At 47.5% G+C, this 21,605-nt stretch overlaps 1 protein-coding gene across 1 annotated transcript in view; it reads right to left on the bottom strand.

The window, feature by feature from the left end:
• Positions 1 to 21,605, bottom strand: part of SPATC1L (spermatogenesis and centriole associated 1 like) — a 105,662-nt gene that overhangs the window by 21,254 nt on the left and 62,803 nt on the right. The window lies entirely within an intron of this gene.

The following is a 21,605-nucleotide window of genomic DNA, read 5'->3' as shown; positions in this document are numbered from 1 at the left end:
AGGAAGCCGTCCCTAAGAGACTACATATGAGCCGAGGGATTCCACAAAAAGCCAGTGGGCTCACTTATAACACACAGCTGCACTTTAAATCAATTAGTGTAATCTTCTCAAGTCTTTTAGATCTCCTAAATGGTGGTGTAGTCAAGTCTTATGACCATCATCAGCAAGACCACAAATCTCCAGTTGCAATGATTTAAACGGAGAGGATGTTCTGCAGCTGCTTCATTTGGAAGGGCGAGAGCTGCCCACTGCCTTCACCTGAGGCTGAAAGGAGAGGTTTGACTCAATATCAAGCCCAGGTTCTGCATACTAGAAACAGAGGATGAGCATTTCAACTACATTATGGATTTCCAGTCCTATTTCCTGCTACCAATATCCAACACCTCATTTATGTCAGTGTTTATTTCAACAAAACGCTGCTCACCTAGCAAAAATGGCCACAATACAATGATAGATCCCACCACAGATCCCAGACTAAGCCGAGAAAGAGATGGGTGGCATCTCTCTATGAACAGGAGCAGAAGTTGAGTGACTGGATACTCAGGGTAAAGACACAAAAACAGAGGCTGAAGACAATCAGTCACATAAACAAATTCCTGTGGAACTTCACCAGAAAAGAAGCAGCACTGGGCTATAATGTAGGAAGACAGACAGATTAGGACCATTCAATAAGCACAAGAGGCAATGTCAGTGTGATGCCGCTGATTCCTGCCCTATGGCCGCCAAGTGTTGAATTGTCAATGATGTTAAATGCTGCTGACAGCTCCAGCAATGAGAGAGCAATAGATAAGTGTTAGAGGCAGAACCGGATGTGACAGAGATGAAACAATTAGAAAGGTAGTTGATGATAATGGCACTTGAGAGTGAAGTGAAAGGACATAAGGCATAAGAAGAGAACGAAGAGAAAAAACTTTGCGATGAATTCAGAGGGTCAAGGTGAGAGGGGATGTAGAAAAGATTAAAGCGAAAGGGAAACTGAAAGAAATGGATGTGAGAAAATGTAACTTGGAGTAAGAGGAAGAAATGAATGCAAGTGAGATTGTGTGAGGTAGAGATGGAGGAAAACTAGGAAATATGGAGGTGGAAAAGCTGTGTTTAATGTTGGTGAGATGGAAAGAAGCATACGAGTGAGGACATGGAAATAAGAATGAGACAGTTAAAAGAAGATGCATGTTCTAAAGCTCGAGGTGTATGAATGAGAAGTGGATGAGATTGAGTCACTGGTAAACATGAATGTGAGAGAAGAGGATGGGTAGACATGAGGGTAAGAGAGAATTTTGAAAAAATAGGTAGATCACAATAAGGAGGCTGAGGTGAGAAGGATTCTAGGAGAGATAGAGATGGAAGAAGGAAGCAACTAGCCGTGGAGGTGATGGTGAACTTGAGTTAGATGGAGTTGAGAAAAAGCTTGAGAGAGAAATTGAGTGGAAGTGAGTGAAACTGGGGTACAAGTGAGAGGATGACGAAAGTAGAGATTAAGGCAAGCATATGAAACTGAGAGGTAACCTTGTAAATAGAGGTGAGAGGAGGGCAGGAGCAGCTCCTAGTTGGAGTGTTGCAGGGCGGGGGCGGGAGAGGGATAGGGCGGGGGGGTAGTAAACTCCAGCATACAGCAGACAGGAGGTAAGTACATAAATAAATAAAATTAATTATATTGCGCGCGCTGCAACGCATTGCGTTGCAGCGTGGGCAATGTAATTCATGTTATTTATTTATGTATGTACTTACCTCCGGTCGGCCGTATGCCGGAGTTTACTGCCCCTCCCCCGCCTCACCGCCCGGCAGCACTCCCACTACGAGCCGCTACTGGGGAGATAGGATGGAGGTGAGAGGAAGGCTAGAAGAGACGGAGTTCAAATTCATTGTGATTGTGGAAAGCTTTAACCATGGCTACACATATTCAAGTATCAATGATTAGCTTCACCAACGTAAGAATGAGTTTCATGCCTCCTCAGAATATTTAGCACACATGGGTCTCTAATCAGCTATAATTATTTGTAAGCCCTTTCAGCATCCGCTCAGGGACCTCTTCCCATATCAAAGGTGTATGTCATCTGCGTAATCACCATCACGTCTCTTCCCACTTACACCAGAGTACATGGTTTGTTCTACAATAAATCCCTATGCAATCTTACCTGCCTCTACTCCTCTCATTATCCTTTGTGTTATAAAGTTGTCCCCTAAACACTCACCAAGAAAATGCCTTATTCACCTGTCACATTAAAAACCACTAATGGGCTAGAATCCGCTCACAAAGCAATACCCTTCATTTTATAATCATATCTGCCCTACTTTCCATCCCTCATGTACCTATTCCCTTTAAATCATGCTCTCAGACACATGACCATAATAATCGCCTTCCCATAACGCCATCCCAAAAGCCTTGAATATCCAAAAGGTGACAGCAGATTCCTTCCTTACTCACGTGAACCCAACTCACCGTGATCTGTCTTTCCTCCTAGAATTCACCACCCATGACTTGCTCCTTGGAACTCTCTGATTTTTGACTCCAACTGCCCCCCTGCCCCCTCTGCATCTTCACCCCTACTGTCTGTCACCACATGTCCTGGATTTCAACACCTCTCTGTAAACTTGTCCCTAAAAACTGATCCTGAGATCTTCCAGCTCCTCTCATCCAGCCACAAAGCTCCTCACACTCCTTAATCCATTTTACACTTTGTTTCAGTTAAGATCTTTCTATTTACTCACTTCCCACAATGAAATCGTTGCATGACATTACCACGCGTGGTTTTACCACTCACATCTTTAAGCGCCAAGACACCTATGGGTAGACGTGCTATAAAAGTTTATATAACAGAACGTCTTTACATCGCATACTTAACCAGGCTTGTATATCCATTCACACTAAAAGTCCACTTACCACCCAAACAACAAGCACACACACTTTCACCATGCACCCATTTCTCTTTCTGTGCTGTAAATGTATTTATTTTGTTATAGAATGTAAAGTAAACGTACTTACCTGTGCGAAGCATTCTCTGTTCCGATCGTCCGGCCTGCTTCAGACTTTTAAGTCCCTACGTCCTCGAATATTTTATTTATTTTAGGTACTCATTATGTTCTTCATCGGCTGTATATTAAATATTTCTAATTATGGTGTGCGCTGGGGAACCTGAGACTGTAAAATGAGACTGTAGTTCACATAATTTTCAGAGGTGTAAAACAAAAAAGGACATTAAAATATTAGGCTATTGTAGGATATTACAAGCCAAATTCACCTAAAAACACACCCAAAGCCAAGTCCTATGTAGACGAACCAAACACATGCCTTGAGCCCTAAAAAAAGGAACCTTAGCCCTCACCAACTCTAAGCCATAAAAGCTTGCCACACAAGTTGAAACTACTGCTCAATTGAGTGGTAAAGTCTTGCGTTGTTAAGTCTTGCATGGTAATAGTCTATTAAAAGTAAAAAATGTGTGGAAAATGTAATCCGAAGTAAAAACTTCGGAGTGAAGGCTGTTTCCCATTAGAACTCACAACCAAGTAAACCCATGACCACTCTTTTCCTCCCTGCAGTCTAGACTGCCCTGAAGGCCCACTCCTCATCATTCAAGAACAACTTGGCTGATAACCCTCCCTAGACAAGCAGTCCCCTGACTGCCAGCATACCCATCGCGTCCCCCCCTTAAATTCATATGTGATACATTTATGTATTTATTTTATTTATCATGTATTGTATAGTGCCTACTTGACACTTGACTCGAAGGTATCAGAGCGCTTCACAGAGTTAGAACAGCGGCAATTACATGCATTACATAAAGAGTAAATACAAATACATAGTAACGGTATAAAAATGACATATACGATGGACAGTCGGATATGGAAACGATATAGCAGCAATTGCACGAGTTACATAAAGAGTAAATCAAAATACATGCTAACAGTATATAGAAGTACACGATAGACAGTGAATATGTAAAGAATATAGTCCTGAGGTAGTTACGGTAGTGTGTTAAGAGGGTGGAAAGAGTAGAGACACAGTTTATCCCCGAGGTAGTGGTGCTCAAATTTACATGGAGGGTGTGGGGTAGGAGCAACAGGCAAATCAGAAGGTGTAGTAAGGGCGTTCAGGTATTTATTGAGATGCAGAAGTTTAAGTTTCTTCCTGTAATGAGGGAATGAGTGATTGTCACATAAATCCTAAGGCAGCGAGTCCCAGATTCTAGGAGCATTCCAGGAAAAGGCACAAGTGCGAGATTTTTCTTTCTTAAATATTGGCGGAATTAGTAGTAGATAGTTAGAGCTAAAAAGATGTCTATTTGTCCGGGCTTTTAATAGTTAATTTGCAAGGTAGACTGTTTTTTCCATGTAGAGATGTTTGTGGATTTTGCAGGCAGTTTTGAGTATTCATCTTGCCTCAACTGGTAACCAGTTAGTTTCTTGAGAGTCGGAGTGATGTGGTCAAAGCACAACCCCCCCGAGAGTACTCTGGCCACTGCATGGTGTCTAGCTTTCAAAAGGTCTAAGTATGTTTTTGTGGCACCCGTGATCATTGCGTTACCGTAGTCCAGTTTGGAGAGGACTAAGGAGTGCACCACAGTCTTTAGGTCTTCACTGGGGATGATGGGTTTGATTTTTTTAAGGTGTTTCAACGTCTAGAAGGCACTTTTAGCTGAGGCAATAATATGCTCTTTCATGTTCAGATTTTTGTCAAGTGTAATCCCCCGAGATATGACAGAGTTGGAGATGGATAGTTTGCAGTTTAATGCAGTGAGGTTGTTGAGTCAAATATCTACGGAAAACAACTTTACTTTCAGTTGAATGAACAGAAAGTTTAGCTGGGGTTGAGCTTAAGATGGTTGTTAGTCAGCTAATATTGAACTGTGGTGAGAGTGCTGTTTAGGTGCTGGATGTCTTTAACTGATGATATCTTAATGTAGTCATCTGCCTAGAGATGACAGGCAATTCCGGCTTGTGTCAGCAGGATCATTGCAAGGGTTTCCATATAGAGGTTGAATAAGGCAGGGGACCGGATTGACCCTTGAGGGACTCCTTGTGAGACTGTTGTTGCTTTTGAAGAGAAGTTGTTCAGTTTGATTAGCTGTGAGCAGTGGTTCAGGAAAGAACCAAACTGCTGGAGGACAGTTCCATTGATGCCTGCACATTGTGAGTGGGTATTTAGGATCATGTCATGTCTGACAGTACCAAACGCAGCTGAGAGGTCTAGGACTAGGAGGCAGGCCTAGCTATCACCCAGAGATCTGTGTAGGCCGTCTGTGATGTTCAATATTGCAGTCTCTGTAGTGAAGCCTATCCTGAATCCGGATAGGAAGGTGTGCCGCAGGTTGTATTTTTCAATGTGGTTGTTAAGTTGTGCAAGCACACATTTTCGATGGTTTTGGCAAGGAGAGGGAGTTTATTTTAGGACTGTGGTTTTCAGGTCATTCTGGTCGGTGTCTAGTTTTTTGATGAGGGGGTGACGTGGCCAAATTTGAGGGAGGCCGGCATGAAACCACAAATAAGAAGAGACAATGATTTTGGCCCATGTAGGAGAGATGATGTGAATGAGATTTTTGAGAAGCGCAGCAGGGAGGTGGTCGGATATGTGCGATGTCATCTTCATGCAAATGAGTAGTTTGAGGACTTCTTCAGGGATACAGTCAAATTCAGTCCAAGTTGCATAGTTTTTTAAGGGTTTGAAGTTGATATTCTGGATTGCTGAGAGATGGTGTTTGGGGAGATAGCCTTTAGATGGAGGTAGGGCCTTGGGTGGCCCCTCTTTTCAAGGGGGGCATTGTTAGTGTAGTGTGTGGAGTCGGGTGGGACAAGAGAGAGTTCGATGTTAGATATTTTTTCAGAGAAGAATGTTGCAAATTATTCACAGAACTTAGGACAGTCATTAATTGAGTTTTGAGGGAACAAGGAGGTTTGCTGTTTGATGATGTTAAAAAGGTCTTTAGGTCTGTTCCTAGACTTGTCAAGTTGGGCTCGAAAGAAGGAGGATTTTTCTTTGAAGATGTGCTTTTTGTTTTTAGGCGTTCAGCTCAGAGGATTGAAAGATGGGTTATTGAGGGTTGTTTTCTCCGGTTTCTTTCAGTCAATTGGAGTTGTCGCCTCTCTTTGTTAAGGTCCTATTAAACCAGGATTTGGAAGGGATACTCCTTGATATCTTGGGTTTCAGAGGGGTGACTGTGTCAAGGAGTTCTGCCATTTTTGCATTGTAGTGGGCAGTGAGGTAATTGGTGGAGGTGAGGTCCGGTGGCAGTATGATATGGGAACAAACTAATGCTTCTAACTCTGCCAGGGGGATTCGATGTGTGAAAAATCTCACTACCTACTCATATTTCCTCCCAATACTCTTGAATACATCCCAGGGAAGGAGCATGCAAGCTTTCAAGATGTCTGCTCTCTTCTTGGGCTCCATACCCTGACTTGTTGGGGAACTTGAGATAGGAAACAGGAACATTCACCAGTCAAGATCTGTCAGCTGTGGTGACATCTCTGACTTGATTGTTGATTTTCCCTGACCACACCTTGACAGTCATGTGGTGAGGTAACTGAAGTGGCAATAGTGCAAAACCATGCAAAGCCTCTACCTTTCTGTTGAGCTGTGTGAGCCCACTGAGGACTACCGGAGGACTGTGCTGTGCTGGAAGTATATACCAGAAGTAGATCGTGGTGTAACTTGCACTGAGAGAAGGGGTTTCCATCACCTGTGATCCACAGCGTAGTGGGCAAGGAGGCTGGTAGTAAGACAGAACCCTCACCAGGGGAGCTTTCACACCACATTCAATTCAGTGCCCATGGATGGCTAAGGCTGAAGTACCTGGTCACTATGAGTAACTAACTGGGATGCCTACACAAACGGAGTGAGTAGAGCTACTAACTCATCTTGCCAAATACAGAGGAGCTCATCCTGGGAGTTTGTGACCATGTTTGGCTCTCTGAAAGATTTTGAGGAAAAGATGGATTGGAAAGGAGAATTTGTCAAGACTCACCAAACACTGGGAGAAGGAGGTATAAATGGGGACCAAAGGGATCCAGAGTGCAAAGAGATGAATGCTCTGTTCCATCAATGCCCTACACAACAACATCAGCTAAAGATGGGTGTCATCTACTCCATGGTTTTGTATGTGGAGGGAAGGATGGAGGACCTAATGGGGGGAAAGGAGGTATTGAGCAGGCCCTTTAGGACACTGAGGTTCATAACAGTGAACACTACTAAGCAGTTGTATCCACATGGAGGTATGTAGGCACTTATTGCCAGAAAATTTTGTTCAGATGCATGACCAAGTAGAACGGCTAGATAACTTGATGAGAGGAGCCCAGTGTAGAGTTCTGAGAGTTCTTTCAAGATCCGCATGGATGTCGTGCAGGAGAAATGTTTTTAAAAGCTAGTGAGCAATCTGTCTGGTCTCAGAGAGATGATAGATCACCCACTAATACTGCATGTCTACAAAAACCCTTTGGAGAAGTCAAAATTCTGGTCTGTAGGTGAAGAGACAGGTATAGCAACTCTTGCTCTGAGATGAGTGATCTTGATGAAGGAAATTCAACAGAAAGAAGTATTTTGGGGAGTAAAATGTATTGTGCTTTTCCCGGTTTGAGTCCTGAGACGCTGATCAGGGAGTCGGCCTTACTAGCTGTCAAAACATATTTGGACATGCTTAATGTCAAGGCTGTGTTCAGCCTTCCTGCTAAACTTCAATTGGAGCACCAGGGCATGAAATGTTATTATACAAGTGGAGGAGGAAAAACCTTTATGAATAACTTGAGGGGAACATATGTATAGAAGTGACTAACTGCTAACTGCTGGTGTTATGGTTGTCTCTGTTAATGTGAGATATATGGGGGACTCTCTTGCTCCTGAGCTGAAGGTTCAATAGCTGTAACAAGAGATAGCTCCTAGAGATTTTGTAAGTTCTGTATCATTCTTTTTTATGATGTTTGACTCACCTAACATTTCCATTTGGGTCTAGTTCTTTCAAGTTAAAATCCTTTATTTCTGAGAAACACATTTTTATAGAAATATTACATAGACTTAATTTGACATACACAATTACAAACATCATAAAATCTATGTTTGACACTTAATTTGATTAATACAGCGACACTTATCGTCAGCTTGAAATAAAAGGACATACAATATAACATTTTTAATTTCTTCAATTAAAAAAACCCAATCAAGGGTCATAACATTGACACATACTAATTAGGAACATTTCACCAACTAGAGCAGTGTAAAGTGCAACATACAACCCAATCCCATTTTTGCAATCCTGATAGCAGTATTTAGAAAACTTGGCAATGGCCTGAAGCATACATCTCTTTTTGCCAACCAATAATATAAAGTACAGTATGCAGAACAACTATCGCAACCCCAGGCCTGCCATTCAAGCAGCATCGTAACATATTAGGGATCAGTCCGTCATACAGTAAAGTAGGCCCCTACTAAACCAGGGAGTACTAATCCTATCTTTAGTTTGAATCAACTGACAAGTGAAGGCCTTAAGTAGGAGGTTACAATCTTCTGCAAGAATTGACCAGTAGCGACCTGAGACAACATTTCAGGCTAAGTTCCTCATCATGTGTTCGAGTGCCATATTTTATAAATACAGGCCAGAGTAACGTCCTTCTTTCCTCAAGAAAGAGTGCGCAGTCCAACAAAGCATGACTCACTGAGTACTCACGACCCCGCCAGCACAGACACGGGCCCAGGTTTTCCATGATTTCTAACTTCAGACCTGGTATCCGCAATCCAGAGTCAATGCCAATCCTTGAATGAAAAGTTTCGTATCTCAGGGACCTATCCAGAATTTTATATAAATATGGGAAATGTTCCATACTCTCCTCAAAAGTAAGGAAGGGGGTGTGGCCTGGGAGCTGGGCAAGATGGCGGCACTCCGTAATATCCTACAATCTGTCCATCTATCCGATCCTGCCGGTGTTTTCATACCGGTGATGTGCTGAGGAACACCGCGGGCCAGCCCAGAACAGTATGGCGCCCCGGGGACACCACCAGCAGGCCGGCACAAACATCGGGAAAAGTGTAGCCTGTGCGACGTCTGCTGACGCCCTACCAAAGAGAGAAGCGGAGATCCAGTGAGAGGTGGCCGCACTACACCCCTACAGCGAGGCAGAAATACACAGCGGACTGCGACCCATCGCACGATCTGTGCTCGGTCGCCCCGAGACGCAGAACAGAAGTGCGAGTGGCCGGATCGGGTACGGTGGACTAGAGGAGCAGAGACCGGCTGCTGCGGTGCAATCCGGGGGCCCGACAACAACAGTCCCAGTTGTGGTGCGGTGCGGCACCATTGGCCGGGCGGCCCAGTGAAAGGGCAGTGCAGTACGGCGGAGACCAAGGTGAGTCAGCGGACACTACCCACATCACTGGAGGCCCAACATACACCACCTATGAAGGCAAGACGGGGGACAATCACACTGCGCGGAGCCATTGGTGTTGTGAGGCCCCCCTAACGCTCTAAGCTCGATCTACATGAGCTGTCATTCAGCGGCGTGAGCGGCAGTGGCGGTCGCGGGGGGCCCGGGAGTAGAGGCCAATAGTGACCACACCGTCATCCGCTCCACTCAACATGTATGCACAGACGTCACCCAAAGATTACACTGACACATTCGTTATGGGTGAAGAACTGCTGCAGGTTTATTTCATACAACATAAGTATGACGATAGAGTGGGTTATCTTACGGGCGATCCAGGGCAAGCAGCCCCTCGCTGCTCCGCCCGCCTTGCGAGCCAGCACGCACGGTGGGTCGATGCCCGGCAGTGCGGCACATTTTTTTCAGATCCTCCTTTGGATCACGTGATCTGACTAATACTCCCGCCCCCTTTTAACGGGGGCGGAGCGTGTTATGGCACACCCCCGGTTGGGGGGGCCACCAACCGCCCGAAGGACTAACGGGGCGCCGTCGCGGTCTTCCCAGAACCTCCTTCGGCTCCCGGACCTTGGCTCGGGCACCCTTACTGTGCCGGACAGGGGTACCCTTACTGTACTGATTGTCGCAGAGGTACCCTTACTGTACCCTTCTGCCTCCAGATCGCCCTGTAACTCCGCCTGCAACACAAGAAAAAACATTATAACATTCCAGTTGCGCGCTGCCTACGCCGCGCAGGGTAAGCGGAAAGGGTGGGATCTCGCGCGGCCAGGAGTGGACACAGGAAGCAGAGGGCGATCTGCGGGGGCAGGAGGCTTAAATAGGGCCTGGCCCCGCCCAGCCCAGTGGCCCGCCTCCCCCAGCAATGCCCATTGGGGGCCTCCCCTCCCCAAGGCGCGGTCTCTCTCGAGAGATGGAACAGGGGGGGGGGGGGAGGCTCCGACGAGTGGCCACTAGAGAGCTGCCCTGCTGATGTCCCCCTGCGTGGGACGCGGGCAGCGGCATAGTGACCACACCGTCATCCGCTCCACTCAACATGTATGCACAGACGTCACCCAAAGATTACACTGACACATTCGTTATGGGTGAAGAACTGCTGCAGGTTTATTTCATACAACATAAGTATGACGATAGAGTGGGTTATCTTACGGGCGATCCAGGGCAAGCAGCCCCTCGCTGCTCCGCCCGCCTTGCGAGCCAGCACGCACGGTGGGTCGATGCCCAGCAGTGTGGCACATTTATCACGTGATCTGACTAATACTACCGCCCCCTTTTAAAGGGGGCGGAGCGTGTTATGGCACACCCCCGGTTGGTCAGGCCCCCCAACCGCCCGAAGGACTAACGGGGCGCCGTCGCGGTCTTCCCAGAACCTCCTTCGGCTCCCGGACCTTGGCTCGGGCACCCTTACTGTGCCGGACAGGGGTACCCTTACTGTACCGACTGTCGCAGAGGTACCCTTACTGTACCCTTCTGCCTCCAGATCGCCCTGTAACTCCGCCACAGCTCTGGGGAGGCTCCCGTCGCTGCCAGAGCCCCCCCTTCCTCCCTTCGCTGTTATGGGTTCCCTGCCCCTGCGAGCTAGCTTTAGTGGGCTAGATTATGGAACCTGTTCTGTGACCCGCAAATAACATCAATAATTTGCAACTTTACTCAGAACACCAGCGCAGACTAACAACGGGGATTTCCACCAAAAGCGAATTGACGCAAGGATGTCTCTTGGCCCCACTGCTGTTCAGCTTATACGTGACAGATGTTCCTAACTTCATTGCGATGCAACTGCAGATCATCCTAACGTAATTGTGTGACGATCTAGTTAGGGTCCTTTGTCGGTTAGAAGTGTGTTTCCAACAGCTACAGCACAATAAAGCAAGATGAAGGTAACGTGTGAGTTACTGCCTTCCCTACGTTTATCAACACAAGCTGACATCACGGGTATCTAATGATGGGATGGGTGCTTAAAAATTGTGAACATCAGACAGTAGGGGGGCAACAGTCTCTGTCTTTGTACTCTCACCCAGCACACGGGCAATATATGCTCACTGTCCCTGGCTGCTTCATGACACTGTCTCTGAATAGTGAATGCCACCCTTGGCTAGTGACAGCATTCTTGGCAAGTGATTCGTTGAGACAATCTCGCCTTCCTACAGCCCGCAATAAAATAGATAAAACTGCCAACTCTGCCATATTCACCTTTTCGGCCAACGCTCCCTATTTTTGTTTCCTTTCACATTTCATTGTTATCCTATTGTTTACTTCCAATGACCAATATCTCAGCAACATCACCTGGTTTTGGCCTCCCTACTGCCAATAATGACCTGGCATTCTCCGGATGTACCTTAACTAACCAGATAATACGAGTTCTATTGCATATTCTTGCAAATTAAGTTACATTACTTGGATGGTGGAGTCTTATTCCAGCCTTGTTCTTCAATCGTTCATATAAAATCAAACTACGATAAATATTATGAATATGAACAACAGACAGTATGGGGGCAACAGCCTCTGTCTTTGTACTCTCACCCAGCACACGGAAAAGATATGCTCACTGTCCCCGGCCGCTGCATGTCACTGTCTCTGAATGGTTAATGCCACAACCTTAGCTGGTGACAGCATCATTGGCAAATGATTCGTTGGGACAATCTCACCTTCCAACAGCATGCCAAGACAAATGAATGAAAAATCGATAAAAACTGCTAACTGCCGTATTTGCCTTTTCGGCCATTGACTCCCTACTTTTGCTTCCCTTCACATTGTATTACTATCCTATTGTTTACTGCAAATTGACCAATATCTCATCAACATCTCCTTGTTTTAGCCTTTCTACTGCCAATAATGACCTAGCATTCTTGGGATCTATCGTAACTAACCAGATAATACAGGCTTAGTGAATATTTTTGCAAATTAAGTTACAGTAAATTGGGTGATGAAGTCTTATTTTAGCCTTGTTGTTCAATGGTTCATATAAACTCAAACTAAGATAAATATTATTGAAATATTTCGGTTCATTTCTACTTTTTAATTTACTTATAATTAAAGTTTATCACCTGAAAACGATACCCACAACCGCCCTGGCTAAAGCGCGGGGGATAGGTCTTATTGAGGCAACCCGGCCTGCTTTTGGTTGCAGGGGCTTGCCCCCCCAGTGTATATCTGGACCTGTTTCTATATGTTGCCTTCAGCTGATACTCCTGCAGGCCTAACCCTTGGCTTTGGTGCCCGGCTCAGTGTGCTGATGGCTGGTGTTTGATCAAAAGCTTGATCAACCATAAAAATGTATGCCTGTGTAATATGTACCTTTCACGCACAGTTATTACCAATAAATTGTAACATGGATTAGCAAAAAAGGGGGCCAAGTACTCTTGGTGCTGAATAACAGATGGTTATTGCTCTCCAACTCAATGGTACTCATTTTATCCATCTCCGCATGATACCAGGCTGGAAGGACCCATAGGGATCAGAAACTGTGGCCATGAGGTCAAACCCAGGCCAATATAATCCCCTAGGCCACCAGGCCCGACTTTACAATTTAGCACACTTATGGCACCCTTTGCTGTACACGTTGCACAAATGAAATCAGTATTTAAAGTGGGAGCGCTTAGCATAGAGCCAGTCTAACTACTTGAGGAACCATGAACCCTAGAGAAAAATTCTTGTGACAAACCAGGTGAAATCCTCTTTTTTCCTACGCGGTAACCCCCACGTGGAAATCCTCTCTTCAGCAATGCAGGCGTCTACACGTATCTGGGATTCAACCCCCCCCCCACCCCCCCCCCCCAAGCGATAAACTAACCTTTCAATGTACCTAGATGAGCTGCTAGCAACTGGAAACCAGACATTAAGTAATAACCGTAACGGTTGACCTTTGCGCTCAGAAATAGCCACTACTGTGGTATGAAGAGCTACGTGCAACGATTCATTCTTCGCGGCTGCCCACTACTATGGTATGACAAGCTGCACTCAATACTTTAGCATTCCTTATGGCAACTTGACTATTCATGAGGTGCACATAATACAGTAATACTATTTCCCAACTACACCGTTCCTTACAAAGGGCAGAAAGTTCATAAACAGCCCATTTCTTTCTGATCGTCCAAATGATGCGGCAGGTGATTACAACTATAATTAACGGACTGCTCTGACATTTTCCGAAAACGACTTTGTGTTCCCAACTTCTAGCCACAACACATTTGTTAGAAATGTTTTACGTTTTCATGATGCAAAATTGGCAGCTACATGACTTGCATTTTTATCATGCCCCTCACATATAGTGGTGGGTGCTCTACACCGCTTCTGGTTCACTTTTTTTTTTTTTTTTTTTTTTTTTATAAGTCGTCCCCGTTTACCTGGCACTCGTGGGACCCAAGGAAGCTTTCACAAGCACCCTCTACAAATGTATATACATGTTGCGTAGCTAGTGAAACTATTGCTCCCTCCCACGTACTTCCCGGCATGTAAATACTGCCAAAGGTATCCCTACTTTAGTACATGTATAACCACTACATAATACCGTCTAGGCAAAAGCTTACCAGTGCACCCAGCCAAGGGCCCCCCCACTGCGTGTCAACCCCTGGTGTTGAGTTTTAGACTGTTGATTTTGGCTGCTGCAATAGCCACAAAATTGTGTGTTATGGTTTTACTAGATTTTCCGTAATCTCTCTCACACTAGGGAACCTGGTCTTGCAGTGGACGTAAATACTCACACTCCAAGATGGAAGGCTCGTGTTATGTTGGCTCCGTTCTTTGTAATGAACGCTGCCCTGCCCCTTTCACCTTCTACGTGAGCTCACAGCTGTAAGCGCTGTTATCGTGGACGGTAATGACTACACTACTATGAAGACGCGTGGTTTAGGATGCATTATTTGCCAAGGAAACCGTGCAGCCAAAGGCACGTTTGTCACTTGCAGGTATCAGCGGACTAAACGTTAGCCAGTGATGGATTTTGGAACTCACATATAAATTCGTATTCATGCTTTATCTGGTGCTGAGAAGATCGGACAGTGTTTTATCGTGTTCCCATCACAGAGTCAAGTAAGTGTGCCCGGCTGGTAGACCGTTTCATTTCGGTATTTAGTTTGGAAGAAGGGTTCATCATTTGCATCATTACAAACGATATCGTGTGCGAGAAGGCCGGGCGTATTCGAGAAAGTAAGCGTGAGTCTAATACGTGCCCACATCCTGGTTTCATCCTTCCTAACTAATACTGGGCGGCAGTGGTAAGACGTCTTTAGTTGCTGGCATTGGCAACTAGAACAGGGAAGGTACTGGCGAGGTCAGTTTGTTCTAGTGGTAAATAATGAATTGATTTGCTTCAAACGTGTCCGAGTGGTAATGGGGGGGTGAAATTCGCTTATGGTATTTAATATTCGAGGTAGAAAGGGTATTTGCTGCAAATCACTAAACGCAGTGCTTGAATGTTTACAACTTACGCTATTGTGAATGTTAACGCATATTAAACTGGAAACCAGTATAAACGTGAAGTGTCTGCTCAGGTTACAGATTTCTATGTGTGGCAAGTTTCATAGCAGGGATGCATCATTAGACAATCGTGGCATGTTTTAAAAAACAGTAAAGCACCACTTCACTTCCACCTCTATCTCATACAAACTGATCATGTGAAGGTGGAAAGACACTGACGGCGGCCCACCCCATCAAGCACGCGAGCGAGCTTCCCGAGCAGGAGCAAGCCCCCAATCTGCGGCTAAGCAAACAATGCACAGGAAACCAGTGCGCCGTGGGCCCGAAGCGCTTTACATATCGACGCATTTGCACTTACACTCATAGGCGAGGAGGAATATAATTTCCCCTAACAATCATTCGCCCCACATAGTTACAACATAACAGCATCACACACACTCCGCTGCGCATTGTGCTTGCTGTGTGTGGAATGACTCAAGTGTTGTAGGACTCACGCGCGGTAAGCGGTGATGCCGGCCTGGCGAAGTTGGTGCCCTGTGCAACAATGTTCGTTGGCGCCCCCCCAAAGCCGCCTCCACCACAGATTCTCTCACTGTCCCCCTCTAACAGTGACCAAGTCTTCATAACCACACTCTCAGATGCATTGAATTTGTTATATAGTGCCACTCTTCGCCGAGCCAATCAATCATATGCATGGGAAGCAATGTATAGGACTGTTACCTGAGCCAAAGGACTCAAAGTGTAGGAGTCACATGTCATCCCTACTGGCAGGCAGTGTATTTTAAGGTTGCTTGGTGTGGAGAAGCACAAGCTCAGTCGATTTCTAGCCAAATTAACCCGTTGTGCAACCTTATCAATGTTCTAATAATGTATGCTTAACGGCGTGTATGCAGCTGTAGGATGACCGTTCGTAGCTCACTGTTGACTATTAGGGCTTTAAGATCTACATTGCAAGTCCCAAAAGGATGCCTCTTTTGAACACAGTAACCTGCTGGCCCATTTACATCATACGCACTCTGTAATCTACTTGGCACACGTTCTTTGCAGCAGGCCTATTAACCCTCTGCCCTAACTGCACCGAGGTCAAAACCTCAACTATACAAAATCCGATTCTCAGAGCTGCGCCAACCAGCGAGCAACACTCTTTGACTGTTTAGCCAGTACCTCAACCGCCGTAAAACCCCTTGTGACCGAAATGTAAGCACCGAGCGGCAGACGTATCGCTGATAACGCGCTAAGCCATACCCACCGCTAGCGCTACCCATATCGAGCCGTGAGCCCCCAGGCCGCCCTGGCCGTAATACGCTGCCCCTCCGGCCAGTCCCGAGCCACTGAACTTGCAGGCAGAACCATCCTGCACTCCACCCTGGCCCATCCGACATGCTGTGCGCCGCTCCTCGAGCAACACCCCCTCGGTGTCCCATGCCTACCTCCTACCCCGGGACACCCTGCCTATGTATCACAAACGACACGATTAACCATGTACGCACCTGAGCGCCCTCCGTGAACTCCAACTGCACCCCAGAAGGACACAACACGCGGAATACCGTGGTTTCAATTACCGCAACATGTCGCGCTCTCCCACCGACGCCCTAAGCTCGCTCGTCAACCTCACGGCCAAAACAACTGCCCCTAAATTGCGTGTCGGTGTCAATGGCCCTACCTGCCTCGCATTACCCGGTATCACCGATAGATAACTATCAACCGACCCAAGCGACCCTAGCGCCCTATTACCGTGGTGGCCAACTGCACGTTCCCCTCCTTGCGCACGTTGGCGCCACCACAAATACCGTCCTAGGCTGCCGAACCGGCAGCACCCCGCAACCTGTACGGCACCCCTCCATGGACTGGGAGCAACTCCTTAATGAGCGGTGCCAATATACCCTGTGTCTCCCGCCCTGCCTGCTGAGCTATCTTGTCTCCTAATACACTGCGGTGGGCGGTCCGCCCCGCCTTGTAGTCCCGCACCGCCACTTTCACGACACCAAAATGCCAACGATCTCGCTTCAGGGCCCACATGGCTCGCGAGAGGGACAAACCACCCTGCTGCGCCGCGGAAGTTTCCCGCGCTAAAACAGCTGCCAAATGGCAAAGAGCATCCAACAACCCGCAATGGGACAGATAGCATCTCATACATTACATCTAACAGTCCAAGTCCAGCCCATGACTGGCAAAAAGCACCCGATGACCTTAAAGTCCAACCAGCAACATTCAAAGAACCCGCAGCGTTTCAAACAGTCAGGGCAGACAACTGACCAGAGTCCCCCAAGGGCATTACCAAATCCCGACCTACAAATGCCCAGGAGTACAACGCATCACATATATCCTAAACATAAGGCGCTTAACGATCGCCCCTAAGTCCGCCATAAAGTAAACAACATTCTCTAAACAGGGTGCCCCGTATTTATCAGAGACCCCGACACGTGGAGGGAGAAGACGTTCTTGGCTATGCCAGTTTAGAAACACATAAGCACTCCACTGCAATTGATATTTCCAATAGGTTCGAATCTGTGCTACTTTTCAATCAAAATGATGAGACCTCGAACGGAGCCGTCCCCTGTTAATCGGATCAGGGGCACATCTGCAAGATCCAGCGCCTAAATCCCCAACGCACTCTCGGCAATCGGCGAGATAAATCTATCCCCAAAAAACCCAGGGAGTGCCAGTACCACAACCATCACTACCCCTTCGCGGTACGCTTCGTTAACTTTAACTGAGGATTACTTGTCGCTCAACGATCTGCTATTCATCATGTACAGGTTAAAGGATTACCGGGAAACTAGAGACTACCAATGCGTACCACGTCTAAGGTACGTCATTCCGCTCTCCGAACCGAGCCACCGCAGGGAGACAGGGGGGGGGGAGGCGCAAGGGGGCACCGTGTTACAGCTCCCCTTTGTCTTAACTTATTTAAACACACCTCCCCCGCCCCTGCTCACCACAAAGACCAAGGACCCCCAACCCTTACCTCCATGTGCTACAATGCACCACCACCGAAAGCATCTGAGCGGGGAATCCCACCGCAACTAAAGATCACCACGAGATGCTCTACTCCCGAGGCCCTGCTCTCTCCACTCTGCAAAGCTCACGATTCAGACCAGCTGTCCTACGACCATCGGCGGCCCCAGATCGGCAATAACACCGTCGCAAATAAAGCCGGATCCGACGACAACACACCGCAAGGCAAACGAGAGGACATCTCGCGCGGCCAGGAGTGGACACAGGAAGCAGAGGGTGATCTGCGGGGGCAGGAGGCTTAAATAGGGCCTGGCCCCGCCCAGCCCAGTGGCTCGCCTCCCCCAGCAATGCCCATTGGGGGCCTCCCCTCCCCAAGGCGCGGTCTCTCTCTAGAGATGGAACAGGGGGGGGGGGGGGGAGGCTCCGACGAGTGGCCACTAGAGAGCTGCCCTGCTGATGTCCCCCTGCGTGGGACGCGGGCAGCGGCTGTCGCAGCCTGGAATCCTCGGAATCGTACGTTGCTTTTATGGTCCACCTCTCGACACCACCACGGTCTGGTTTGTGTTCACAGACTCCATGGAGTGGTCAAGCGGGGGAAGGAAAGGATGGGGACAGCGGGGAGGGAGACCTGTAAACAAAGGTACAAACACTCAGGTATAAGGAACTCACATAAACATAATCTATATACCCTGTCAACCCTTATACTGAGAAGGCCCCCTTGGCATATGAAGTATACCTGTAAAGGAAAAAAGGCTTCTGCTTGTTTCGTCAGCAGTCTGAATTAGCAGTTTTTCTTTGGTGTCTAAAACAAGAACCATATAGTGTTTAGCAAGAGCGGCCCCACCCCTTATCGTCTCGTGACCCCCTCAAAGATGTATCAACACCTACCCCAGGAGGCTCGGAGCTTGACTGTACAGGGGTGCAGGGCTGACAGAGACGCACGTTCCCCTGTAGTTAAGGAACAGAAACAAAGCACCCTCTCTTGAGGGATTAATACACACAACATAACATTCACTGGGTATTGCCTTATCACCCAATACGCCACTCCGGGCGTTCTTCACATTTGCAATGATAAACGATAAATGTCAACCCTTCAGGTTTGATACTTCTCACACCTGTAAGGCCTTTAGCACTGTTATGCCTTTCGTTTGCCAGCAATCACAAGTTCCAGCAAATTACAAGTTTCTACGTGCCTGGAATAACACGCTCGCGTGTGGGTAACTCCCGGTGGCTGCTCTGGGAGGGATTACCCTTCTATGCTAGTACGTGACTCTAAGGTATTTGGTTGTAAGTGACACGCGGGGCAGACGCCACTGCGCGGTCGCTATCTTGATCCGGGGAAGAATTCCCCAGCCGGGGCTTTCCAGAAGGAATCAACAGATACTACCTCCCGCAAGAATCCTGGCATGGATTCCGCCAACGGGAGCGCTGAGTGTCACCAAAAAGATCGCCGCTTCCACTGCGAAGCACTGCCACACTGGAGCACAAAAGACAACGAGATATGGTGCTACAGCACCCTTACCGGACCTTCGGCAGCGAGTGCTCCTCAGCGTCTGGAGTAACCGGCAATTACACGGAGTGTTCAGTCCCGGAAATACCTTCCTCTCGCGTCGCTCTGATGTCATCGACGTGTCTCTGCCGGGGCTCATGGGAAGTGTAGTCCGGAAGCCTGTCGGGACGGGAATCTCCTGCGGTGCCTCTTCAGTGTCTTCCGCTGTGGTTCCTGACAGTACATCCCTCTCCTGAAGAACACTGACAGAGGCAAGGTTTATGAGGGAAACGATTGTGAAACATCCGTACATATCTAGGAGCGTGGACGGCCCTAGCAGGTTCCCATGAGTTTTCTTCTTCACCATAGCCTTTCCAGGCGACCAGATACCACAACTTGGTGCGGTGAATCTTTGAATCTAGTATGCCTCGTACTTCATGTTCAACCTCCCCATCTACCAGAATGGGTGCTGGAATTCTATTCGCCCCTGAGGTGGCTGATTTAAGGAGGGAAATGTGGAACGCTGGATGAATGCGCAGGGAAGAGGGTAGATTTAGCTTCACTACCACAGGATTGATTAGCTTCACTATTCTATATGGGCCGATATAGCGAGGGTTAAAGATACTGTATCTTTTAAACCTGATGTTCTTGGTTGATAGCCATACATAATCGCCTAGTTTGTATGAGGGACCTTCCCGCCTATGCTTGTCTGCCTGTGTTTTGTACTGTTTTTTTGCCTTTAGTAATTCTTTGCGCACCTTTTGCAATGTTGTGTGGATGTGAGTTATCCGTTCCCGTACCTCGGGCACATTTTGAGGGCCCACAGGATGCTGGAAGGGAGAAAAGTCAGGATGAAAGCCATAAGTGCAGTAAAAAGGCGTGTGCTTTATGGATCTGTGCATGGCGCTATTATACGCAACTTCCGCCAGCCATAGATGTTCGACCCATGCTTCGGTGGCAACCTCCCCATAACATCTGAGGTATTGTTTGAGGGTTTGATTGACCCGTTCTGTCTGGCCATCAGTTTGAGGATGGAAGCTGGTGGAAAGGTTGGATGTGATTTTAAGGGCCGAACACCAGGATTTCCAAAAATGTGCAGTGAATTGGGCCCCCCTGTCCGATATTACCACTTGAGGCAATCCGTGTAGACGAACCACATTATGCAGCAAAAGTAAGGCCAATTCACCGGCTGTCGGGATCTTTTTGCAGGCTATGAAGTGGGCTAACTTGGTCAAATAGTCTACCACAACCAGGATTACCGTGTGCCCTTTGTCTGGAGGCATCCCGACCACGAAATCCAGGGATATCTGTTTCCAGGGAATGACAGGCGTAGGAAGAGGGTGTAAGAGGCCCACAGGTCGAGCGTGAGTGGTCTTCATTTGACAACACACCGTGCATTCACCAACCCATGTTCGTACGTCTTTCCTGACTGTGGGCCACCAGAATTGTCGGAGGATTCGCTCTCGGGTTTTCTCGACGCCGTTATGTCCTGCACTGGGTAAGGAATGCCACCCGGGCATGGTTGGTGGCGAAGGCCTTGACTTTGCAGGTGAAGTGTAACATCACTTGGGTTAAGAACACTTGGACCTTACTACTGTCCCCGTAAAATCTTTCCGGTGGGGCCAGGGGAATGGGAGTTGGCATCTCCACTACTACAGGAGTGGAATGGGTTACTTGCGAAATACCTGCATTAAAAGGGTTCCGCTGCATCCTTTCTACTACTACTTGTAGGGCAGCGGTTTCCGCTCTAGAGGCCGCTAGTTCGGTTTGCATTAGGGCTAGGGCGGACATGACGTCTTCTAACGTGGCCATATTCAATGTACGACCGGGAGGATACGTATACTTGGGCCGGTTACTCTGTCGCAGCCTGGAATCCTCGGAATCGTACGTTGCTTTTATGGTCCACCTCTCGACACCACCACGGTCTGGTTTGTGTTCACAGACTCCATGGAGTGGTCAAGCGGGGGAAGGAAAGGATGGGGACAGCGGGGAGGGAGACCTGTAAACAAAGGTACAAACACTCAGGTATAAGGAACTCACATAAACATAATCTATATACCCTGTCAACCCTTATACTGAGAAGGCCCCCTTGGCATATGAAGTATACCTGTAAAGGAAAAAAGGCTTCTGCTTGTTTCGTCAGCAGTCTGAATTAGCAGTTTTTCTTTGGTGTCTAAATCAAGAACCATATAGTGTTTAGCAAGAGCGGCCCCACCCCTTATCGTCTCGTGACCCCCTCAAAGATGTATCAACACCTACCCCAGGAGGCTCGGAGCTTGACTGTACAGGGGTGCAGGGCTGACAGAGACGCACGTTCCCCTGTAGTTAAGGAACAGAAACAAAGCACCCTCTCTTGAGGGATTAATACACACAACATAACATTCAC

Source organism: Triturus cristatus, chromosome 3_1 (genome assembly GCF_964204655.1).
Source record: "Triturus cristatus chromosome 3_1, aTriCri1.1, whole genome shotgun sequence".
NCBI lineage: Eukaryota > Metazoa > Chordata > Amphibia > Caudata > Salamandridae > Triturus > Triturus cristatus.
The sequence above is the reverse complement of the archived record's forward strand: the minus strand, read 5'-3'. Positions and strand labels throughout refer to the sequence as shown.